Source organism: Neopelma chrysocephalum, unplaced genomic scaffold (assembly GCF_003984885.1).
Source record: "Neopelma chrysocephalum unplaced genomic scaffold, ASM398488v2 Primary Assembly neopelma1_119, whole genome shotgun sequence".
NCBI classification, from domain to species: domain Eukaryota; kingdom Metazoa; phylum Chordata; class Aves; order Passeriformes; family Pipridae; genus Neopelma; species Neopelma chrysocephalum.
In genome coordinates, this window is record NW_020897781.1 from 6228821 (window position 1) to 6253688 (window position 24868).

Genomic DNA, 24868 nt, shown 5'->3' on the forward strand with positions numbered 1-24868 from the left:
TGGGAACTCCTGAGCTACAGGGACAACACGGATGGAACCTGTGCCCACACCACCACCCACCAGGGAGGGTTCCCCTGCTGCCTCTCAGCAGATTCCCCCGTTGGCACCTTCAGCCCCTGTTCCTGGGAGAAGGCACAGCCACGGGATCTCAGTTCACCTCAAGAGCAAGGAATGCTCCGTAAATCATTTTGAGACGACCGTGCCTGGTGCTGGTGAATAATTGGATGAGACAGGAGGAGCCTGAGGCACTTCCCCGGGCCCATCCGAAGTACTCAGACAAAAATAAAGCAGGGTGATTTGCAACACTGATTTCTCTTGCAAGTGGTGCACATCAGCCTCAAACATTTGTCAGCAGTGACTCACTTCGTGGTGACAGGTAGAAAGGTCAATGTTTTCCTCTTCTTGAGCCGAGTAAACTGAGGCTGCTGACACCAAATCAGATTTCCAACTACTGGCTTTGCAAATAATCCTCAGTTTTATCCCACCTTTAGCATGAAAGACCTGAGGCTGCTGGGAATAGTGAACTGGGTTTTCAAACGCTGTGGGGAAGTTAACTATTTAGGATCTATTTAGAATCATCCAGAATTAAGTGGGAAAGGCAGATAGGTGGGGGCAGTGGGGAATATTGAGGGTAAAGGGAGTAGGAAGAGACATCTGGAGCAGAGATGAGACATCTGGAGTAGAGATTTTAGCTTAGAAAAATCATAGAATGGTTTGGATTGGAAGGGACTTTAAAGATCATTTCATTCCAACCTCCTGCCTTGGGTTGGAGAGACACCTTCCACTGGAATATTTTCTATTTGATTATTGGTTGTAATTACATCCCAATTCAACAAGCTCCAGTTACTTTTGCTCCCATAGAGAACAATCTTACTGACATTTAATAGATTCTGTTGCCGTATATTTTAGGAGATTTGTGGTTTAATTTCCACAAGACTCCTAAAACTAAAAAAGATCAGATAAAATCCCTCCTATAAGAATTCAAGGCATTTAAAGTCAAAGTTGCAGCACTAAATACAGATAGAAAAAAAAAATCACCAAACCAGTTTGGGAATAGAGGAGCAGAAGCAGTGTCAGTATTTTTAGCCTAATTTTGGTAATTTTAAGAGAAGAGCTGTGGGGCATTTTGTGGTTTTTCTAAGAGGCAGAACATGTGAACCCCCCACCCCAGACTGTGGTATGGAACATTATTTTCCTAGCACCTTTTTTGCAGCCCTCTGGATGGATTAAGAGTTCAGACAACAGGCCAGAGAATGCCACGGGCCAACACTGGAACAGGTGTTAATTTTATTCCAAAACCTGTTTGTTTTGAAATATTTCAGTGTGGAGGTTTTCTGTGGGCAGACAGGCAGAAGAAGGTGGAATCCAAGTTGCTTCTGCCGGTACAATGCCTGGCTCATGCATTTTCAGCAGCCAGCATAGGAATGAGTTCATTTGGAATTGAAATTAGCTTATTATAATTTTTTTTATTACTGGCTTCTGACCAAGAGTGGAAGTGCTTTCTAATATTCAGAACACACTGTACAATTTACTACTTTACAAACAATTGTAGAAAAAAATATTATGATCAGAAAATTATACTCTGGGTTTGATTCATTTAGACCAGTAACAGAAGTTGGGAAAAATACAGAAACTCACAAATTTTGGCGAAGTTATTCCACAAGACTTGTGTTCACCATGCTACCTGCAATATTTCAGTAGTAATTAATACAGGAATGCTTTATGTACCTGTTTGCTTTCTAGTTAAGCTATGTTTTTTTTAAAAACTATAAAAGCATTTATGAGCATTTGAAAACACTCCAGCATAAAATTTTGCTTTGCACTGTAACATAGCCTAGGTGAGATTCTGACTGAAAAAAAAAAAAACAACAAAATTTAAGTTTTTGAGGGAACTTTCAATAATAAAATGGCAAAACCAGCAATAAAAGTGTTGGCATTGGAGGGAGAGGAGGGTGAATAGATGGGGAAGGCTCTTGTAAGTCATGGGAAGCTCAGAAATGCCCCTGGGAATGATTTAGGAGCTGAAGGTCTGGCACTGAGGGGCATCAGGGAATGCTCTGGACCAGCATCATTTCAGAACCACCAGTTCTGTGTGGCTTTGGACACCACAGAGAATGAGCACGAGCCAGAGAGGTCCTTTAGTTCCCTGCACCAAAAAGGGGGAGTGTGATTCCGAGCAGATTTCCCACAAACCTGACAAACTCATGGACAAGATCCAACTGTGCAGCAGCCAACTGCCAGAGAAGGTGAAAGTTCCTGCTGTTCCCAGACTGAACATAAGCGTGAACAGGAGGAATTCTGCTCCAGTCTCGTTTCCACGCTGCTGCTCAGCCTGAAAATCACCCTCATTTTTAAAGGAGGTGGGGTTTGATCTGCTCTTGGTCTTTGCTCGGTACAAAGTCCTTCAGAGGCAATTCCTGAGACTGTAAATAACGTTGTGTTTTGGTTCCCAAAAGGAACTATCTCCCTGCTTGGGTTGTTGGCAGCCCATGGGATGAAGTGGACCTTCATTTTTTAATGAAGGAGCAACTCTGCCAAAAGAGTAACTACAGAGAAGTGCAGAGCTGGTTATTCACAGGCTGGCTCCTCGTGGTGGCAAAGGGGGGGCTGAATTTTTCAGCAACTTCACAATTTCTTAGAACTGAAGGTGGGGAGGCGAGACCTCGTATTTGCTGGGTGGTGAGAATGTGCCAAGGCTGTTTACTTCACACCTTCTGGCACTGCCTTTTCATTTCCTACTATTTTGTATTCAAATACGTTGCTTCCTTAGCTTTCTGGCCACATGAATATAGAAACAGCCCAACAAGTGTCCTGCATTTCCCATGTGCATTCCCTGCCTCCCAAGAAGCTGAGATCCAAACTGGAGATGTAGATGTGCTCAAACCAAAAACATCTTTCCATTTCTTCTGCAGGTCAAGAAATCCCCTGATGTTTTATAAACCCTGGCACAGCTTTTGCCAAAATTGGAGCCCTCCACAGCTGTTTTGTTGCATCAAAGGTTAAAGGAATGCAAAAATTCCTTATGGCTGGATCATCAGAGCCATGAGATAATGAGGTAAATTCTTTCAAGGGACAACCAAAAGAATATTTAATTAGATAAAAACAAATTGTAGTTGCATTGAATGATTTTAATGAAAGTCATCTGAAACATTCATTTCAGAAGCAAATAGGCTACATTAAGGTATCAGAAATGCAAATGGCTAAGAGCACGAGGGGACATTTGGGAAAAAGCATATTATCTTAGTATCATGTATCTTCTTGTAAAGTGCAACCAGCTTTAAGAGGAAAATAGATCCCTCTACCAAATTGACATTGAAATTGTCAGAATTAAGGAAGATCTATGAAGGATACTGCACTGTATCACTATTTTCCTAGTCAGGATTTGACAGAAAGGTCTTTTCTTTCCATATTTGTGATACTTGAATAAAAGAGGCGAATTTGTACTTTTAGAAAGCCAGGTTTTCTCAGTCCCAGACTGGCTCATGTGGCTCTTGTCATGCATTGCTATTTATACCATACATACACTGATATAATATTAACAGCTGGATGTGGCACTCAGTTTAGTTGATGTGGTGGTGTTTGGTCACAGGTTGGACTTGATGATCTTGGAGGTCTTTTCCAACCATTCTATATTTATGGAATAATAAGTAGGAAAGCTCCCATGTGCATGATGCACTTGAGAAGTGCACAAATTCTCCTCAGCCCAAAGCAAAAGCAAACTCCTGCCTCACTCTTCAGCTCTATAACACTGCCTGATTCCCTCAGTTGCCACATTCCTCAGTGACACCCCAGGTTTGTGACAGATAAGGCCAATATCCAGCCTGTATCTGACACAGATGTGATTCCAGGGCCCCTTATCACATTCAGTGCAGAGAAGTGATAGAAGTCTCACCCCTAATATTGAGACTGTTATAACCAATCCAGAAACATTTTCTCAGAGAACATCAACACCATCTTTTCCCTGTCCTGTTGTTTTTCAGTCCAGATGAGGCCTGTGAACACCAGGAGTCAGGAATTCGATAAACTGATGATAAACAACCAACCTTCCCCTGCCTTTCTAAGGGATATAACCTTGTGCAATATTGCAGCCAGGTTTGATATTGTTAGAAAACTGGACCATGACAAAAAACCACAGCACTTTACACAGAAAATCTGTTTCCTCTCTATTTTTGATTCATATATTTGGGCTTCACTAAGGAAATGCATTTTCTCCTTTAGCACTTGCAGAGCTGGGATTTTTTTTAAGGAGCAATGGATGACAGGAGCCACAGGAGCTGTTCTGGGGCTCAGGGCAACTCAGCCTTCTGAAGTTAAAAAGTTGCCTCTTTCATCCAGGTATCACAAACAGTTCTAAAGAGCCTGAAAGAAGAATTTAGCTGACAATGTAACTAGAGGAGTCTTTTTTCTCCCCCCAACAGCCTGACTTTTCGATCCCAGCTGTGTTTACTGCTATGGCAGAAAGCATTCTTTAACTTGTAAGCTGATTAAATTTGACCTAAAAGTTGGAGAAAAATGAATGTGGCATTCTGTTAATCCAATTTTTTTGCTAAACACACAGCATTTTATAAACAGCCTAACACACAGGGCAAGTTGAAGAAGTTGGAATAGCTTAATAAAATATTACAGCTTGCATTTGCTCCCTGCTAAATCTAGGGAAATGCTATCAAAACTGCTACTCCAAACTCACAATGGCATCAAACCACAGCACATTTCAGAGCTGCCTCCCAGGATTTGCAGATATCACCAAAGGAAAAAGCACCAAAGTGAAAAATTAGCCAGCTGGAGATAGAGGTGCCTCCTCTGCAGTGATCCTCACTCAGCTTCACAAACAGGCCTTTCTCTCCCCTCACCTCCTTTATTAGGATCTATTAGTCCTTAAGCTATGGGTGACTGGCAAATTCTGCCCTGTGGGGACAGGGCCAAAGTATTTAACTCTGCCTTTTCAAGCATTGGTAGTGAGGGCCAGCCTGAATTCCAAACACAACTCAACAGGATTTCTGGGACAGAGAATGATTTTTTCAAACTGAGGTTGTCACTCAGGCTGGAAATTCCACCTTCTCACAGCAACACAGTGGCCACCTTTAGGTGACCCCTCTGGATAATTTCCATACAGTGTTGTAGGATTTTGCCTGAACCACAAAGTCAAGAGGTCTCTAAAGGGATTCACCAACAGGCTGAGATAGAATAATAGAATCATAGAATATCTTGAGCTGGAATGGACCCACAAGGACCATCCAGGCCAACTCCTGGCCCTGCACAGACACCCCAACAATCCCACCCTGTCCTGAAGAGTGTTGTCCAAACACTTAGTTATAATTCCCCTCTTTCCCACTGTGGCACCAAATGGTGAAAATGGTGAAAAACCATTAACACACACAGGTATGGAAAAGAATTTGTAAAACAAATACCCAAGAAAATAGCTTTAAAATAGGCCAAGACATTCTGTAGTGACATTCAAGAGGAAAAAGCCTGTGTTTCATTGGAATAATAATCAAACACTCCATTGGCTGCCAAGCAAATACTCAGCCAAAAGAAAATAAACTTTATTATGTTAGTCCTTCTGTCAATCCATCTGTCCCCTTCTTATACTCAGCTTCCCAGTCTCATTCCTGATACGCCCTTGAGCAACAGCGGTTTCCTGTACTTGCAAAAAGGAAAACGTTTCAAAATATTCAATTTCTTAATTTCTGGGGTTATTCTTGTGTGTTTCAGAACCCAAAGTATGTTTATAAGTAGAACTTAAGTGGACAAATACCCAAATATCAGCATAACTGGGGAAAAGTTTCTATCCTGGTGGCCACAGGAACTGAAATGTGTCTACATGAATTTGCAAATCCAGACTGGCTAAAATGCACCTTTTCCTGCCCCTTTCACACACACTGCTTCAGCCCTATAATCAAATTTAAACTCTAGATTACTTCAGAATCTTTCCTGCAGTCTTATTTTCCTCATTATGCAAGGTTTACTTATCATCTTAGGTTCCTTGTCTAGATTTGTTTTAGTTTCTGAAAATCCTAAACCACGGGAAAATAAACCTAAAAACCCAAAAGCCTGCATATGAGTAAGAAAAATCCATGACTGATTGTTTTGAATGCTTTGAAGGCAAACTGAAGCTGTTTTTCAAAGTTAAGTCGCTTTGAAATATTATCTATTACATCTGCTGAGAAAAATCAACCATACATTCCATGGAGCACTGTGTTTTTTGACATTTATTTTCATTCTGTGTCAGAACAAAGTGAACACTGGATGTTCTTCACAGACTACAAATTCCATATTGTGTCATGAAGGGAATGTTTAGAATATTAAAGGTCAAAATTAATTATGGCACATCCTATTCACCATGCAATTATTAATTATTGTAATATTACAATAACTATTGTAATTCTTGCATAATTACATTTAAAATCTGAAACTAAACAAAATAAGAAATTAAAGATTATCAGAACTAAATAAAGAAGCCTAAATGGTGTGTTTTCATAAATTCCTATCAAAAACATCGATGCCAGAAATAACAGATCCCATGAAATACTTCAATTCTGACAACACAAGTTTTCTGTTGGAAAATTTATGGTGAATAAAAACCAGAGCTTCAGTTATGGGTTCAATTTATGGGATAAAACCTCCACTGATCTATTTTCCAGGGAGGTAAGAGGCCAAAATACTCCAGTGAGGTGACACCCAAGGGCTCAGTACTTGTCCATGTTCCAGCTGTGCCATCCTTGTTCCCACCCAAACCCTCCCCACCTCTCTGCACATGGAGAAGGTCAAAGGCAGTTCTGTAAGAGGTAAATCCCCCCCAGCCCAGCTCTGTGTGTAAATCTGCCAAAACTGAGAGGGAAAACAAAACCCTGCTCATAATAACAGCGAGAAAACGAGTCAGGGAAGGAATGAACACGTGCAGTTGGACCCAGCAGGAACTTCCCTCCTAATGAAGTGTCTGTGCCTTTCCCACAGAACTCACTCCTACCTGCACTCCTCAGGTGAGGGAAAATTACTGCCAGGGCTTCTGTTCCTCTGCCTTGTGGCAATTAGGCTTTACTCAATTTAAAGACCATTTTTCTTTCTAGTTCTGGGGAAGAAGGGAAGGAAATGCTGCCAACCCCTCCACAGAGCTTTGAAACTGCATTTGAGAAAAGCCAAGCAGAGAAAGTCCCAATTTAATCGACTGCAGGACTCATTTTGAGCCAATCTTGCCCTTCCCAATTTCCTTCTCTTTTTATAACAGGCATCCAGCTATGAGAGCCCTAAATTGAGAATAATGAATCAAATAGCCTTTGTTGTGTAATTCAGCTGAAATCTTCTCTCAGCACAGCTCCCCTGATCCTATTAAACTTGGGTGTGTCCCTGCCCTACTCCACAAGTAATGAGCTGTGCCATCCAAGGTGGTGGGACACAGTGGGATTCAATTAATGACATTGGAGAAAGCACAGCATTATTGACTCTTCCTTTGAAGGAGTTTGTCTCCCTTAACAGAACTACTGACAGCTAAATAATCCCAGTCTCATTATCATAGATTCATGGAATGGTTTAGGTTGGAAGGGACTTTAAAATCATCTAATTCTACCCCCTGCCATGAGCAGGGACACCTTCCACTAGCCCAGGTTGCTCCAAGCCCTGTCCAACCTGGCCTTGGACACTTCCAAGGATCCAGGGGCAGCCACAGCTTCTCTGGGCAACCTGTGCCAGGGCCTCCCCACCCTCACAGGGAACAATTTCTTCCTAATATCCAATCTAACCCTGCCCTCTGTCCTGTCACTCCATACCCTTGTAAATAGTCTCTCCATCTTTCTTGTACCTCCCTTCCCATCCTCAAACCTCATTCAAATAAGCCTCTGGTAGCATCTGCTGTTCTCTAGGAGCAGGATATCAATTGTACACCACCATAAGCTTTGTGGAGCTTTCAGTGAACACAACTGGGGAACAGATGCAGCTGGAATTCCCTGCAGGATGTTTTTATTTGCCTGATCAAAGAAAATAAGACTCTGTTTAGAAATTGCCAAACTCTGTCACTTCACAGCTAAGCCTTGGGTCCTGTGCAGTCACAGCAGGGCAGGTTTGTGAGGTGGTTGGAGCCACTGAAGTTGGATTCATCAACTCAAGGTCTTGAGGTTCATGGTTTATTCAGTGTTCAGCTGCCATGCCATTGCCCTGTCCATCCCAGATTGCTTTAAAAGGTTCCACCTAACAGTATGATCACAACAAATATTGCAGCTAAAGTTGCAACTAAATCACTTCAGTGATGGACACTTTTGTCCAAAACCTGGCTGCTGGTTGGGTAAAACCTTCCCATTTTTACAAAGCTACAAACAATTTAATAGATTATTTAATACCTCTTCTAAGCCTCAAGTTTTTGCTGCAAACCCAAGTTCCCAAGAGTTTAAACTGAGTATTTGCATTGCTTTCTTCACCTAGTTTTGAAGAAGTGGTCATTTTACAGGCTTCATAATATGACATCACTTGAGGCTGTGGGAGTACTCCAGCCTGAAGAAGCTAAAACTCCATGCCTTGGGGCTGGAATGCCTGCACCCCTTTAAAACCTGCTGAATTCTGAAGGGTGTGTAACAGCTATTTCAATCCTCACCTCTGATTTTCCATTTATTTATCAGCACCTGGTTTGGAGAATCAAACCATCTGTTCCTTGAAAAATGAATATTGCTGAAAAGTAGTTTAGCCTTGGCAGTAAATTCATCCAGACTGCAACTTGTCCTACCACTGCTGCTTCTACTAATCAGATTACAGCTAGAATATTACATATGTCAAGAGCCTTCATAATTGCCTTTAAAAGTGAAGGATAGTTCAGTTCAAAATTGTTAGCCAGTTGAGTAATCTCTGTGTTTAGTTTTTCAAGTGTCTGAAAGTGATTTCCTTGTGAGACAAGAAATAGGCAGAGCTGTTCATCAGTTTAATTATGTTATTTGAAGATAAATACTAATGGAACTGACGATAAACAAGAGACTTCGTTTTCTGCTTGTCCTCAGAAAGAAAATTCTGCAATTTAGGGAATGCAAATTCTGAAGTTTTTAATTGGCTGTGGAAACCAAACATCACGTTTAACCCCAGGCAGGGACTCAGCACCACCAGCCACTCACTCACTCTGCCCAAGAGGGATGGGGGAAATCAGAGGAGTAAAAGGGAGAAAACTCAAGGATTCAGATAAAGACAGTTTAACAAGTAACACAAAAGCCACAAGCAAAGCAAACAAGGAATTCATTCCTCACTTTCCATAGGCAGGCAGGGGTTCAGCATCCCCAGGACAGACACACATGATGGTGACCTGGGAAAAGCAAACACCATCACTCTACACATCTCCCCTTCCTCCTTTTCCCCCCAGCTTTGCATGCTGAGCACGATGCTGCATGGTTTGGGATATCCCCTGGCTCAGCTGGGATCAGCTGTCCCAGATGTGCCCCCTCCAAACTCCTTGTGCTTCCCCAGCAGGGTGAGCAAGGAGCAGAAAAGGCCTCACCTGTGCAAACCCTGCTCAGCAAGAACAAAACCCTCGCTGGGTTATCCCAGGGGTTCCAGTAAACATCCAAAACACAGTCCCACATCAGCTACTGTGAAGAAAATCAACTCCATCCCAGCCAAAAGCAGCACATCAAGCAATGGAAAGAAGAAACATTTGACTTCAGTGGCATGGAATAAAATCCTACCTACATAAAGAGCTCTGACTGGAAAACAGGATAATCTGTTGCTCACTTCATTGTTGTTTCCAGTTAAAACCCTTGAAACAAGTCACCTGCCATTAGCTTCTAGGTCTGGAAAAAGGGAATAACTGTGCCTTTGAAATCAGAGCTACAGAGAAGTTTTGTCAGTATTGCAGCTGTAACACTTAGGAAGTTTATGAAGGAACTTGCAGGTGTTTGTGCACGTAACAGTGTCTTACTCCCCTATATTCTAAGCTCCCAAACTTCTGGTTTATGGTGCCACTGGCTCCCTAGAATAGGGTTTGACCCTGTAAGCAAACAGAGGGACTGAAGGCTGCATTGGAACACTGCTGCTGTTCTTACACCTCCCTCCCAAAACCTCTCAGGGATTTCAAAAGGCATTAGGAGCACAGTAATCTCCACAAATTCCTTCTGAGGTAAAGTCTCTGGTGAGGTAAAAGGCTAGGATTTTCAAATGTGGGTGCCTGGCGTTATCTTCTTAAATGTCTCAGGATGTAATGAAGATGTCAGTGGGATCTTCATCACTTTTGAAGAAATAGGCCAATTATTTCAGTGCCAACTCATTGCACAGCTCAGAAACCTGCCCTGGAAAATGTCAGCCCAGTGCTGGGCTCACTGACTCACTGATAAACACCTTTAAAGCCCTGGGAGCTGCACAGACATTTCCAGGGCCTGCAGACAAGAGCAGAGACAGACTTTTCTCTCAAGCCCCGGGAAGTGATAAAGCTGCATCTCCTCTCACTTTTCAAAACTACAAGGTCCAGAGCAAGGTCCCCCTTTGACCCCAGCCAGGCAGTTTCAGCTGAGAATCCCATTTCCCTGCCTCCTGCTCCAGTGCCTGAAAGCTTCTCACATCATTAACCTCTTTCTTACACAAAAGGCAGCATAAAAGCAGCCCTTCCCATTATTTTCACAAGATGGCACATCTCAGGCACAATGGTTAGAGCTCAATTGTACCCCGGCCAGTTTTGATGGACTCTCAGCAAGAAAAACTGGAACAAAAACATCATGTTGCCTGCACACACCAGGTATAGGACTTTCCAGAAACCATAACGCTATGTAATATATAAAACATCTTTTTTCTGCTCTGCTTCCTGTCTCCAAGGAAGAAAAGCTGACAGCACTATTAGTTTTGGGGCAAAACAGCAGAGGATAGGAACAAGTATTTCATGGAGTGGACACCATTTTGCCTCAAGGGAGGAATAAATATCCCACATTTCTTTCAGGCAGCAAACAAAGACAAATTACTTAAAAAAAAGGCAAAGTAACAATCAATCTGCTGAATTAAAAGTGTGTTAATATTTTAATTGACATATTGCACGTCAGCAGGAGTAAAATGAAGTAATCTATCCTTGTGAACACATGATCATTTGTGTTGCTGGAAAACTGTTTTTAAAGAGAGAACCTCCATCCTCCTCTGTATATGGAATATGCCATCCCCTAATGATATAACTATATATAACTACACCAGAGAGAATGGGATTTATATTCATGAGGTACAGACGCTTCATAAGTCACCAGCAATGGTGAGTGAGGAATTAGGTCTGTGGAGCAGGAAGCAATTCCAAAGCTCAGTGCACTTAGTAAATAACTTACCTAAGGAGATGTTGGTCCTTCCAGGGCCTCTGCTGTGACCTGCTCTGGGACATTGGCACCTCACTCTCCACCTTTTTTCCAGCCTCTTTATTACCCTTATTTAGACCAGTAGGTTTGGGTTTAATGGAAAACTGTCCCTACATTTAGTAGTGAACAGATCTTTACACTTGAAGCACAGCTCAGACAATAAAACCTCTTCAATCGAGCAAAAGCTACTCAAAAGGCTTCTCCATCTCTTAAAAACAATAAAATTTGAATTACTTTATTTCCCCCTTCACAGCAAGTTAACCTTCCACACTGCAAATTTCCACCTAAGCCCTGACATGTTGGCCCTACACTGATCTCACCATTTATAAGGACAAAAATGAGGGGAATGGGGTCAGGTGATGAATACACTCAGCTGGGACTATTTAATGAACCCAGCTAGGATTATTTAATAAACTCAAGTGGGATTATTTAATTTAGGATTAACTGAAAATGCAACCTGTTAAAAATCTTCCTTCTGTGGTTTTCTGTTTTGAGCTTTTTTTTTTTAGAAAAAATCAAAATGGATGTTCCAGTTCGGAAGGTTCGGAAAGCAACTATTTCAGTTTCTAGCTGTGTGTTCATATTTTCCTTGTAGTAACCACATATACCTTTAGAAAATCCAAACACACCAAACTTCCTCTTCTAAAGGAGTTTTTTCCAAATATGTGTTCTGAGTATATTACATGGAATATAATATGCTCAGCTGGGCTGAGTCAGAAAGAGCAGCAATGGAGTTCAGAGGAGAGTTATTCCTGAAAATCCTTTGGGGTGGCTGGGGAATTCCCCTAAAAAAATACCAATAAAAGTTATTGCTACTGCAGGTTGTGGCTGGAAAGCAGCAGCTTGGGCAGAGCAGGCTGGGGGAGAGGGAGGGAAGATGCACTTTCCTTCTCATTTGCTCTGCTCTGGTCTGTAGGAAACTCTACATCTGTGGCTGCAGCTGCACCTCTTTAACATTCAGACAGTTTCATCTTGATTTTCATCATCTCCATTTCATCTTGAAGCAGAAGAGTGGGAATCAGAGAATAGACTTCTGCTCGCCTGCTTTTCAAGCAGCCTTTTCATTCCCCCTTTCCCACTGGGTTGTGTTTTCCAAGCAGGATCAGCTTATGGCTGTTCCCTTTCTCCTTGGTTTGCACAGATCTATAAAATGCAGAAAAACAGAGAAATACAAGGGCAGCTCATGGACTATACAAATACACAAATACAGCCTAAAAATACAGCATCACCTGTGTTTTATGTTCAATACATACTAAACATTAACCTCAATTCCTCTGAGTAATCAGGTGAATGATTATTCAGTGCTTTGAATCCATGTCATTCTCTCAGTATAAGTTAGATGGAATTTAGAGACAGTCACTGTCTCTTTATCTTTCATGTTGGGACCTGGAGAATTTTACCTGGCTCTGATTTTTAAACACTTCACTTACATTGCATAAATGATCTCCAGCACCCCAACAGAGATTCGAAGGTGGAAGACTAATTACAGGACCTGGGTCACTGCCTATTTATTTTATTTGGTTGAAATATTTGAAATACTGTAAGGATAATTTTAAAATATCCCATTGCTCTCCATATAAAAATACCTAAGATGATGATTAACTCTAAAAATGAGATTGATACCCTTTGATTTCAGTGTAACTTCACATATTTAGAAATTACCCACATTTGTGCATGCAAGTACTTAGCCCTGTAGCTCTATTAGAAGCAAACAGGATTTGTATATGTGAGCTGTCAGCTTATTTGATCTGTGCATTCACTCAAATGCTATTTGCAGGCAAGTGCAATTACACATGTAAAGTGCAGAGAAAAATGGATTAAACAGGTTTGGAACCTCTCAAAAAATTACCCTGTGTATATTTTAAACTAGAACAGCTTCTTCAGAACAGCTAAAATAAATTCTACTCAAATATGTTACACCTGCCAAGTGTCCTCTCCAAAATTATCCAGGGGTAGAGAAGATGGGATATTGTACATACAGTTTTGGGAACTGCCACATTTGAGCTCTTCTCCATTGCTTTGAGTGACCCTGAGCAAAGTAAATGAACTTTTTTTGTTCCTTGACTGTAAAGAAAAGAAAAATAATTTCTACTTTCAGTTGATGCACTAACAGTGCAGATGGAATGAGGATCCAACAGTGTCAGCTCAGTGCAGCCAGGGCTGAGTTGTGACACTTCCTACACACACAGCATTCTGCTAAATCAAAACACTAATCTACAAAGCAGAGCTGCATTCTAGATCAGATAATCCTTTAATTTACTTTTCCCTAAATGGGCTTTTGACATGGGATCTATAAAACTCCCAACATGCTGCTGAAGCTGATAATGTTATAATTTACCTCTGAGCAGGAACCAGATGTTCTTCCTGTAACAGGGAGATTGAAGAGCCCATGATGATTATCCCCAAAGTCTCCCCAAAGTCTTGACAAGGAGTGTGTGTGTTCCTAGTCCTTGGTTGGACTGTTCTATAAAAAACCATGAGAATATTAAGGTGAACATGTTTAATATCTTCCCTAAGGCTGCTTACACTTACTATTTATATTTGGTGTTTATCTGTCACTTTGCCTCTTTTAAATCACTTATTATAACTCATGAAAGTGAACTTTTACCAAAAATCTATTGAGACCAAAGCTGCTGTGAAAGAAAACATGGGGGAATTCTGCTGGGCTTGCAAAACAGCCCCACGGGAGAACATTTGTACTTGCACAGAGAACAACTGCTCCCTAAAAATGACTCAAACACTGGAACTGCAAACAGATTCAAGTTATCACAAAGCAAATAGAAATCACTGTAGGCCCCTGAAAAAGGAAACTACATTTTTTGGGTGTTAGGAAGAAGAAGGAAAGTACAAGAAGAGTTGCTTTTCAGATCTAGGAAAGACTAAGCTCTGATTTCAGCAGTGTTGTAATTTTTCAGACAAAATGGAGGAATTCTGACTCCTGTTTGCCTGGAAGAAAGTTTTCCCAGAAGGGAAAAAATGTTCAAGTAACTGAGAATGCTGTGCTCCATTCCTATAAGAAGTAGACTGGAGTGTGATATTAATTTGATTTTCAAAGGTGACAGGACCTGATCCCAGTCTGGCATCTGCTGGATAAGTCAGTGATGTAAAACTTTGTGCTCTCTTGGGCAAAAAGGAATTAAAACCATATAGACTTAAACTGTCAAATCTAACAATTAGTGCTGACCAAAACATGAATGTTTTATTTGACTTCTAGTAGAGATTTTACAGAAATACTGATCTGCTCTATTCAATTATGCAACCAAATCCACTGCAGATTTACTGTGTGGATTGATTCCAGTGCACAACATCAGATAACCTATGTGATACTCTTCTTTCTACTTTTTTAAGAAGTGGACCAGGATGACCATCCTAAACTCTGCATTTAAGTGTGACCACATTTGTGGTGACATGACTTGTTGTTTTCCTGGGTCATGCTTTTCCCAAATATTGCTGCCACTCTCGTTCTTATCCCTGAGCCAGGAATGCATTTTACAGCTACTGAAGCAGCCACTTGTCCAGATAAATTTTATGCTTGCTCCCTGATAAATCTAGATATTGCCTTTTGTTTGTAATAAAATTAAATCAGCTTCCCCAAACTGATGATCCTACTCCACAGTCCAATTTTTTTACTTTAATTTTACATTGCCTCAAGGCTGTTTTATTATACAATGAACTCTTTAATATTTTTTATGCTTCATGTTCTGAACCACTGAACCGAAAACCTGTGATAAATTACTATTCTATGACACTTTGACTTCAATTTTTTGTAAGTAAACACTTCTGATTTGTTTCATAGAATGCATTACACAGTTCTTGCTGTACTAAGAAGCTTAAGTAAATCAAGAAAGCTTTGGTTGCATTGGACAAATGAGGAATTGTGATGGAAAATAAAGCCCCAGCAGCTGGAGGGGCACTTGTAGAAGTACCCAACACATCATTTGGCTGGGCAAATGAACCTGTATCTGGACTGGTGTTTGAAATCCTGGGTATACTTATTTATCATTTTTGTCTTCCTTTACAGTGCAGGAAATGTTCTCCAGCATTAATGAAAACCATCATTGGCATTTCAAAATGCCCTGAAACAATTACAGCTCTATTGGCCTCTAGAAACGGATCTGAGCATTGAACTCCTGATCATTACTTAGAATACTGTGAGTCACATCATGGCCCTCTGGATGGACCTGGTTATTAGCGTTTTAGAGGCTTAACTAGATGAGAAACAGCTCAGTTGCAAACATCTGCCACTTGAACTCCCAGATGAACCACTTGCCTACACAACCCATTTAAAAAAATCACTGGGACCATGTCAGGGGTACAACAGAGACCTCAAGCCATGGTTCATATTCAGTATAAAATCCCACGGAATAACACAGAAGTGCAACTTAATTTTTTCACTAATAGCCTGTTACTACTCCAGTAACAATCCTGAGTGAATCTACTTCATGGGCAACATACCATTTCTTTTTCATGAAAACAAATGTTTCCAAGTTATGCTCATTATGCAGCATGGACACTGTGTTTTGAAGGGGATCACCCTGGCCAGGAGGACCAGTTTTTTATTTAGCTGTAATGTGAAGACACTCGTGTTTTGGAGATGGAACTGTGCCATTCTGTACCTTTTCTGATTGAGATTTGAGAGTCCTCCTCATCACAAGACCCGTGTCCTCATAGTGTATGACTGTGCAGAGCCCAAGCAGGAGGGTTCCTAAAATTAACTCCTCCTTTAATTAAAACCTAAGATGCACACTGTTCCCTGCTTTTTTTGTTAATAAACCCTAGTGCAATAAAAGATTTTTATTTGTTAATAAACCCAGCTGCAATAAAAGGCTGCATCTGAGCTTGCACAGCATGTGGTAACAACCACAGGGGTAACTACTTGTTTTTACAAGTGTAGTATTCTCATCCCAGTGGGGGATTTTCTATACTTTTTTAAGCTTCTCTGGATTGAAGGCTTTTCATTTCCAAGTGACTCACAAGACTTTGAATCAGAAAGGGTTAAACTTGCCTAGACATTGGTAGGCAGATTCAGAAAACAGCTGCACATCCCCCTGCTGCAGTTACAGCTTTATTTTGTAGGCTGTACATGTCTGTACAATCAACTGGCCTTACCCCAAGAGCAATCAAACACACCAACGACACAGATATAAAATCTTTTAGTTTTTCACACATTAGTTTTTTAATAAATTCAAAAACTTTTCTCTGGAACTTGTTTCTGCTCTGTCCTCTGGCATGTGGCAATGTTAGCTGAGAGTTACTCACTGGTATCACAAAGATGCAGAGAATTTGTTTCTAGGTAATCCTTGAACTAATGTTCCAAAAAAAAGGAGCATTAAGGGGGACAAAAAAAGGGACATGAAGTAGTCCCTAATTTTTAAAGGGGAAAACAGCTATCTGTGAGTTCAAGGATAATGTAACCAATTTTGGTCTCTATAAATTCTGTCACAACACTCAGTAACTTCTTTTATGAAAAATGAAACGCTTGTAGCTTGTCTTTTTGCAAGGCCCTACAAAGATCTCCTGTCCAAATTGCAGTGAAATAATTGGAAGTCAGCTGGAAAAGTTTTAATTAAACCCAACATGCAGCAGCGTGAGGGGTGAGGGAGGACACGCAGAGTTTGGTCAAGTGTGTTGACTGCGGTTTTTGATCCACCTCATGGCACTGTTTGATTGTTCATAGCAAGGAGATCAACATTTTTACCAATCCAAACACAAAATTCATTAGTGCCACGAGAGAATAATTATCAGCTCGTCCACAGGTAGTTATGCAGCTAATGACCTGAAGATGGGAGTGTAATTAAAGCCTTCACTCACCAGCTTCATGAACTCCAGTGCACTTCCCTGTCTCTTCATTTATGTTCTGTTCATTAAAACTGTACAGATCATTAACTCATTAACAGCTGCAGAATGCAAATGTAGTGAACTAGAGGGAATTTAATATCTCCTTGGTTGTGAAGTATGTTCCAAAGCTGGGCTGATAATTTTTTACAGCTATTAGAGTGCTTCTGTCAATGAAGGAAACTTCGAAAAAAAAAATAAAAAAAATTAAAGCTAACAAAAATTAATATTTCACAGTTAAATAGCCAACCCAGCCACCAGACAAGGAAGGGAATGAACTGCTGTTCTAAAAGGTACAACTCAAACTGTTGTTCTCTCTACTTTCTTTACCCAAAGGGCTGTTTCTAAAGGTGCTGACCTTGCCTTTTTTTAACATAGTAATATAGGAAAAACTCCCTGTGTCTCTTCACCGAGATTATCCCATCGACAGCATTCCAACAAACATGGACAGGGGGTTGGGAAGACAAACTTGTGGAATAACTGGCATGATTTATGCATGATAATCAGTTGCATAAAGTGATGTGTGTCAGAGGGTTTCTTCTCCTCAGCTCTGCCATCTGCTTGGGCCAGATGAGGCACAGCCAAAGAGGAGCATCTGGGCACCTCACCCTGCAAACCCCAAGGTCACTCAGCTTCCACTTGACTCACTGGAAAACTCTGCAGTCAAGAGCTAATGGTGAAAGATCTCATAAAGAAAACACTATTCCAGAGCTATTTGATTTCTTCTTGTTATTAGAAGTCCCTTCGAGGCCAAGAGACAGACATAGGTAATTGTTCTGGTGCCCCCAATATCAGAAGGACAAAGAACTGTTGGAGCAAGTCCAGAGGATGTCACAGAGTTGCTCAGGGGATTGGAGCAACTCCCCCATGGAGGCAGGATGGGAGAGTTCAGGCTGTTCAGCCCGGAGAAGAGCAGGTTCAGAGCACTTTCCAGTATCTGAAGGGGTTACAGAGAAACCAGAGAGGGAAGGTTTGTCGGGAACTGCAGTGACAGGACAAGGGGGAATGGGGTCAAACTGAAAGAGGGGAAATTTAGATTAGAGATTAGGAAGAAATCCTTCCCTGTGAGGGTGGGGAGGCCCTGGCCCAGGTTGCCCAGAGAAACTGTGGCTGCCCCATCCCTGGAAGTGTCCCAGGCCAGGTTGGATGGGGCTTGGAGCAACCTGGGCTAGTGGAAGGTGTCCCTGCCCGTGGCAGGGGCTGGAACAAGATGAGCTTTAAGGTCTCTTCCAACCCAAACCCCTCCTATGATTCCATAACTTCTAGTGAGAAGGACTGGCCCTACTCAAGGGTTTTGGGGTCAGTCCTTGCCATGCCATGGTGGTTCTGAACATCCCCCCCAAGCTCTTGAGGGGCAGAATTTCAGAACAGCTCCACTCCCTCTCTCCTGATTTCAGGAAAAACATCACTGCTGAATGGGAGTTTTTTGTACAGGTTTTGGTGATCTTTAATTTTTCTGTACCACAAATTCCCACCTTTAAAAGGAAAATAGAGGATTTTCTCTGTCCCTCTTCCTCCATGGCAGAAAAATAGTAACAGGAGGATACTCACGGAGGTAACACTGCAGTGATAAAATATTCAGCATTTTGCTTTATAATGTGACATATCCGGGGTGCATTATATGGGGCTGTTACTCATCATTACATCATGGATGGGACAATAGTTCCCCCAGATCAGACCAGTGGCCTTTTTCTAGGCAGTTCAGTTAACTTTAAAAAATGACTATACTTTTACAAGTATCATAGCAAAGAAGTTAATTAACAGGGCACTTAATCACATTTCTGGGCACCAATACATCAGGTACAGATGTCATTTTCATTAATATCCTCCAATATTTATATTTTTCAAGACTCTGTAAAAGTGCTGTTAATGGACTTGAGAAGAAGAGATAATTTTCTTGCTGAACCGAGCCTGTGTGATTAAGTGCTCAGTCTCTGGTAACAAATGAATGCAACAACCTTTAAATCCTTTCCTTACAGACAAATGAATGTATTCCTCATCATAACATTGCTGGAAATCCAGACAGGCCGGGGCATCTTTGTGACTTCCTCTGCATGAGTCAGATTTACGTCGCTGCACTGGAAAGGAAAAAAAAAGGGGGGGGGGAGCTGTGACGACAAGTTGATAAACAAGTTAAAATAATATAATTTGCACTGTGCCATTTGTGTGCTGTCAGTGCACATATAATTCCAAAAATCACCGTGGGGAAATGCATTAAAGGGCTAAATGGTGCTGCTGGGGACATCGAGTCCTGGTGCCTCCTCCTGCCTCCCAGCCCTGAGCAATTTGCACACAGAGCTGTGGTGGGAGAGGAAAGTCACACTCCTCTGCCAGGAGGGCTGACATTTAAATGTGATGTCAATGTTACATCTCATCCTGATTTCAAAATCCCTTGTGCTAATAGTGCTTAAGCCTTAATTGCACATTTAATCATTAGAATTACAGGATGGCCCTGGGAAAAAAAAATGCAATAGGCGAAGATACCCAGAGCAAATCAAATAGGAGAGACGCAGAAAAGGAGTCATTTTCTGTTTTATGGAAAATATTAAACGTGTTTTCCAACATGGTGAAATATGAGATCCCTGGAAATATCATCTTCATTCTGCTGAATGGTCTGTGCTTACTGTAACTAATTATCTAAAATTTGTCTGTCTATCTACAGTCTTAGTGTCTGAAGGATGTACTGCCATGCAATGCACTCAGTTCTCTTTAGCAGTTTTTTAAAGCTCTGCACACCAAAAATCCACCCCACATCGGAAATATTCCGTGTTTGAAGAGAAAGACAGATTTTTAACTTGATCATTAAAATACTTGACTTCAAACAGAAAATCAATCTTATCTACAGGCTCTCTGAACTCAACATTTGAGACTGTCGATGAACTTGTCACCAAGGAAAGAAACGTTGCAAATGTCACCAAGCTTGTGAAATAATGACCAGAAACTGGAAGCTAAGATAGTCAGGAATGAGACATCTGAGGTGTCAGAACTGCAGTTTCTGTATCAGTGCCTGCATCTCATGCAGCAGAACTACTTTGAGAAAAGACTTTAAACCAAACAGACAACAGAGTAATTCTTACTCCATGTGTTACTCCAACACATTTCTTACTGGCATTTCTTTGAACAGTGCAAAGCCTTTTGGTTGGGTGGGCAATGTCTGACAAATGAAATTCTGATTTCATAACTCAGCTGCCAGCTACTATCCCTTTGTTAGAACTGGGCAAAAATAGAGCTCACTTTTTCAGAAAAAGCTGTCCTTTTCTCACTGAAAAGCCATTTGTTCATAAAAAAAACTTTAAAAGCTTTTTATAAAGAATCCAAAAGTATGAAACTGATCTGGAGGCTGACCAAAAGCAGGATGAAAAACAGAAACTAATCCCATTTCTGACAGTGGGAATAGGTTTGCTTTTGTATCCAGCTCAATTCTACAGTCTGCGCTCAGAAAATCGATTCCACTGCTTCTGCTTTAACTGCCACCAAACCCAAATTGAGACTGCAGGGGAAAACTGAAATGATGAATTAAGATGGTTTTGACCTTTTCGCAGTAATCAGTGGCATTATAGAGATGAGCACTTCTGAATTACAGGCAGCACATTGTTGTGCTGCATCTTGGCTCATGAAATCCTCCAAAGTCCAGAGTGGGAATGGCATCCACTCCTTTCCAGGAGCAGGTGTAAAGTCAGGGACTCTTGGAACCTCTGCCTTGTGCCCCTGTGAGTTTTCAGTGCCATTTGCTCTGGTGTTGCTGGCCAGACCAAACCATGACAAACTCTTTGCTGTCAGTAATTCCCAGCTCTGCTGACATCAGTGGCATCTTGCTTGAGGTTCTGCTTCTCTGTTTTCCCTGCCCTGCTGACATCCTCCCTCTTCTAGTTCACCAAATAACAGCAGGCTTGGAAATCTCCTCAACTCCTGCCTTCCACTCCAGATATAACACCAGCTGTATGATCCTCACGGTTTCAGCTCCCTGGAAGGCTGTTCTGCTTTAAAATGGTTTAAAAGCAAACATCTTCCTCCCCCGAGTGCACCATGTGGTGAGCAGATGAAATCTCTCCTGAGCTCTCTGCATTACCAGCAGCAAATCTGTACTTTCTTGCATAGAAAATTAGATAAAGTATCTACTTTGCAGACCTTTAATTTAATCTAGAGGCTGATACCATATTGCCTCCAAGCTTTAGTTCTTGAAAAAAAAAGAACCATGAAAGATGGACAGGCTGTGCTAATGATATTTGACAGTTCTTTGTCCAAGAGAACACCCTCCAATAATGTATTTCCAAAAGAGCAGGAATTTTCGTGGCTAACATATGTTGGAATTACAATGACTAATGGCAGGCTGTGATACAAAATGACATGCATGATGTCCTCCTTCCCCAGGTTTATTATGAGCCCATACCTCTGAAATCAAGCTCATAATCAGCTTCATTTTTTGGGGGGGAGGTATGTTCTTGCTTCTGTGGGGCCATTACCAGCAAATCAATGTGACTTAAAGTGACAGAGAGTCGGATCAGATTGGATATTAGGAAGAAATTGTTCCCTGGGAGGGTGGGGAGGCCCTGGCACAGGTTTCCCAGAGAAGCTGTGGCTGCCCCACCCCTGGAAGTGTCCAAGGCCAGGTTGGATGTGGCTCTGAGGAACCTGGGCTAGTGATTTCTGAACTGGTTCTTGTCCTCTTTTCTAATTTACAGGAAATATCTGCTGCTAATATTGGCAGCTAAAGTGCATTTTTCATTAAAAATGCAAAGTCAGAACTTTAAAAAAAATTGTTTTTCTGACAAATCCCTCACTGGCTGCATGTCTTCTGCAATTTAAGCTGAATCAGGAGTCAAGTGGCCAGTCCTGACTATATTTTTCTCAAGAAAGCATTCCAGTGGTGCTCCCCAAGACAGGATCATTTTTCCTGGTTTTTTTCTTTTTTTTTTTAATTTGTCAATGGTGATGAAAATGGCACTTTGGAAATCCTGCCTTTCCCGTGTTTTCCACTTTGAGGGGACAAAGCAAGCCCTGAGAGACCATTTCAACACACATCCATGTCTCTTCAGCAAGGCCCTAGTACACTGCATTTTCTAATAATTTCTGTATCTATTCACCAGTTCATCCACTTGATTCTTTCCTAGTATTTGTCTTAGTATTCTTAGTACTTTTTTATTGACTCTGAACAAAGCTCTCTGTTTTCTAGGCCTTTTGTTCCCTCTAACAGCCCAGCAGAACCTCAAAATTGAAAGCTTTTGTATTATTTATAGAGCTTATGCATAGATTCCCACGTGTTACCTGAATCTCCACAGAGCCTGTGGTGGGCTTTCTTCATCTATAACAATTTTATAACCCTGTTTGCTTGGCTGGATTAGGAATGGAGCAGGTTTTTGAGTACCTGGGTAGCCCAGAATTGCACACAGAGCCCTGATTTTAGACCAGCCCTATTCTGTCACCCTTTATTGATGACCTTTCATAAATCAATGTGGGCTCAGTTTTGTCTGACACTCATGAGCTGTGAAGTCACGAGGAGTTGGAGACATAAATCAGGCAGCCAGGGGCTCATTGTGCATTCAGTGTTCATGCAACAGTGGTTTGAGATAAAAACCCAGATAAAACACCATCCAAGCTGTACAAACAGCGAGGATCCCACACTCTTAGCAACAAAACACCTCGTATGCCACCTCTGTGGTTTTTAAAGGTCAGTGAGTGGGATCACACACAGTACTCAGAAGTATCAATGTGCCTGTTTGCTCACGATTTTGGTACCTGTCTGCTGTAAACAGAAACCAAAATATTTACAGTAAACAGATGCTACTTGCCTGATCTGTTCCCTGCTGCTCCTTAATACTTGCAACTCTCACCAATTTCCGGCAGCTCAAGATGTTCAGCACTTTTAAATATCAAACTCCCTCCTCTGTTTATAAAGAACTGAGCTCCTGCTCTGGGAGTGGATCCTCAGCACCACGCAGGGAAGTTCACAGGCCACAAATCATGTGTGAAGGAGGCCACTAGGCATGAAAAAAAACTTGCACTTTTTATTTTAAACAAGTTAATGCCTAAACTGGGCACAGTTCCTTAAGATAAAGGCAAAGCTCTGCATTGGTGTTCTGGTGCAGTCTTGGAAAAAAAGAGGAAGAGCAGCAGCATCAGTTCTGTTGTCCCAGAAGTCAAAGCAGGCTGGAGAATGGACAGGTCCAGCATTGTTCTTGTCCAATTATTTAATCACTAAGCACTTTAATGAATGTCATAAGAAAAAACAGTATCACCTTGAACATGAAGGGTTTAATTATGCACTATAAGCAAATAGAATTACATCCCTTTTTCAGAATTATCCAGTGAGCTCTGAAAACACCTTTTTACTTTGCACCCACCACTCTGTGCATCAAACAATCAAATAACTCTTAAATCTCATCAAATGAAATCCCAAAGTCATTGAAGAGATAATAAACTGGGTTACAATACTCGCCTGGTATACAGTTAAATGTCTTTCATATACCTTTAAGTGGTTATTAATCTCTGAATTAGTTTAGAATACATTAACCTTCAAGGTAAATTAGATCAATCAAGAAAATGACTCACAAGACTGGGTCTATCTTTTTTGCTCAAATTCAGAGTGTGTGCCAGGAATTTAACAGCATTCCAATGCAGCTTTTCCCTGAAAATATAACAATTATCATGGACAGGGGCTGCACATTCATATTCTTCTTGATGCTGATGGATAAAGTTGTTCCTTAGGAGAAGAGGAATCAATGAGAACAAAATGTTTACAGTTGAGCACGAGGGGAGTTATGCTGTGAATGCAGAATGACACAAAGCCAGTGAAAATTAGGTGCAATCAAATCATCAGCTCAATTTATTTTCCACTCTGGGTTTATTTTAGCCTTGTTTTGCAGAAGGGGCTGAAAAGCTCAGTCTGCTCCATTTTGCACATGGCCCACAGTCCAGACATTGGTCATGTTCTGCTTCAAAATTACTTCAATCTTCAGCTTTTTAACCACTGATCTTGGAGAAAAGAGGTGCTTAAACATTCAGGTGGGAAGGTACCACACTGCAGGTATTAAAGTTATCCTGAGCACTGTCTAAGAACTGAGAATTCAGTGTTTAGCCACTGATTTCTAAAGGCATGTGAGAATATTAACACTGAGCAGCAAGAAGACTAACCTGAAGTCAAGGGGGTTTTAATATGATGATGGTGAGTTTTGGGGGGGTGTTAAGCAAATAATTGATTGTGCTGTTGCAAAAACTCCACGTGTAACTGTGCATGGCACAGCTGACACCAGATAAGTCACTGAGACAAACTCAGGCTCCTGTTTGTGAGAAGATAAAGATTTGTGTAAAGATTGTTACAGGAGCCTTCAGATGCCACCAGTGCTCTACTGGTGTCACTACTTACAATGCTGTCTCCCAAATCTACACTTCCAACCCTCAGCTGGGAGAGGTGGCACCAGAGGTGCCCTTGCTCGAGCTGTAGTTAGTGAAGCACAGCTTTTGTAGTCATAACACACTGAAAATTGATGTCTTGAAACCTTTCCTTTGGCTGGGAAGGGGATTATTGTATTAAAACTTCAAAGCCTGCAGTTTGCCCTGGATCACAACACTTGGAAGCAGGAGATTTGCAGTGCTGATAGGTGACATATTGACTCAATGTGCTTTTCAAATGGACAAAAAAAAACAAACCATAAATCAGAGCAGCTTTTAATACCAACATAGCACGTGCCAAGGGAAAAGGAAATGCACATATGACTTGCAAAGTGACATCTGAGAGCATGATG

General features: G+C 41.3%; 1 long non-coding RNA gene across 1 annotated transcript; it reads right to left on the bottom strand.

Annotated features, from left to right (window-relative positions):
• Positions 1 to 12042: 12042 nt before the first annotated feature.
• On the bottom strand, positions 12043 to 19200 carry LOC113974231. The gene is made up of 3 exons (XR_003536480.1): positions 19085 to 19200; positions 13630 to 13755; positions 12043 to 12434 (listed from the first exon to the last, which is right to left on the bottom strand). It is a non-coding gene; the product is annotated as an uncharacterized LOC113974231 (long non-coding RNA).
• Between the last annotated feature and the right edge of the window lie 5668 nt (positions 19201 to 24868).